The following is a 1920-nucleotide window of genomic DNA, read 5'->3' as shown; positions in this document are numbered from 1 at the left end:
ATAAATGCCAATGTAGTGACATACAAGAGCTGTTAGGAAGCACTCTGTTGGCAAGTGTGTGGGTTGTCGAAAGGAAGGGTACATTGTTAGGTTTGGCTAAGAAATATAAATATGTAAACAATATTATGTATAAATACAGACTGAGAGTAAAGGCAGTTTATAGATGCATCATCTGTGCATGCAGAACACAGCTCAACAAATGGCATTATACAAAACCTACCTTTAAGGTACTGATTTGTAACATACTGTTTCCTCAGCAAAACATTATTACACTAACCATTTCATGTAAGTGAGATACTAAAGATACTATTGTACAGTAAAAGTACTTGCAACACATACCCAATTAAGAATTAGGAAACTGTTCTACAAAACTTCACTCTCAGTTTGACCCAATTAAGAATTAGGAAACTGTTCTGCAAAACTTCACTCTCAGTTTTGTAATATTACTGTCATTTTAGGAAGGACCAGTCTAATGATCTTAAACAGACGTTGGGATGAAGGTCATGGGCTTCCAAAGCAATTTAAATTCCCAAGAAGTGGATGAAGATCTTTTGTTCATGTACAGCTGTCACGGGGGTAAGGCAATTCACGTGCTCATAAATGTTGTGTAACACAATAACCTAGCCTTGGCCTTCACACTGTACCTAACAACAGGTAATGTGGAGCTGGGTGTCTTTATTCTTGCTGATTATCTAAGCAGCAGCATTCATTCATAGGTATACACCTTTCTACATTACAGACTGCAACTGCAGATATGCTCTTTCAAATAGCTGCTGGCATAAACTGAATGGATAGTGTAAATTCATAAGTATTCTGGAATGGAAGAAAAGCTGATGTTAGATGTGGAATTACTAAATGGATAAAAGGAGATGATATAAACAGTTTCAAAGAGTGCAAATAGATAGGGTACCAAAGAGTCTTCTGAGAGTGAGATGTGGGTTCTATTAGAAAAGAAAAACAATACATAGTATGGCAGAGAGCAGAGCAGCACAGTGGTGTGAGAAAAGGAAGAAAAATGTCTGTGTGAGAGGGGATGATGATAAAGTAGCCTCAAGGTGGTTTTGTCTTGGCCATCCTGTCAGAGAAGTTTCCAGGAGGAAACATGACAATGGAAATGAAGATCATACTCATGATTTGCCTAACTATCTCCTCTACTTGAAGCAACATCTCAGTAGCTGTCTGTTCAGGTTTATCATCATCATCATCAACAATAGTCTAAGACAACACACTGCACTCTTAACTTCCACTCACTCCCAGGAAATTTGCAAATTTCACATCCCTGCCTTGTTCTCTGTTGGCTTCTTCCTCTCACTCTGGTTTCCTGTAGTCAACTAGGTTCACAGTCAAATAAACCTGAGATTACAACAACACTTCCATCTCTAGTTTGCTACTCATTTACTCTGGTTGACAACCATTTGTCTGTTCTGTGAAAGACATAGCCTTGCCATATCCACTTTGGGTTTTAATTGTGGTTATTATACGTATACTCTACTTCTGTCTGTTCCTTTGTCCAAAAAACTGTCATTTATCCCTCCATGTGGTATCTAACATATTCTTTTCCATTCCTTTCTAAGCACTTAGGTAATATCCTAAGAATTTTGTTAGACCCCAATTTCCATACAAGAGAACAGGAAAACATGCTGATTATATACCCTTCTCATTTTACATACTGCACAAGCAACCACTTTCCCTTCAAGGTATTACTTTGCTTAAGGGTAGACACTGCAAAGACACCTTCATTCAAGCTCATCCTGTTGTATCAGCGATCTTTCATGCAATGTTAAATCTTAATACTGACATAATGGTGGCTAAACTTCAAGGTATCTTTATTACCCGGAGGATTTACTAATTACATCAGTGATGATCTTATTGTAGACTTTTCTACAAACCACATATACAAACCTTAAGGTGTCTCTTGGG

The sequence above is a fragment of the Coenobita brevimanus genome, chromosome 62 (assembly GCF_032717465.1).
Source record: "Coenobita brevimanus isolate Jiangsu-jjx chromosome 62, ASM3271746v2, whole genome shotgun sequence".
NCBI lineage: Eukaryota > Metazoa > Arthropoda > Malacostraca > Decapoda > Coenobitidae > Coenobita > Coenobita brevimanus.
Note: the sequence above shows the minus strand (reverse complement) of the source record.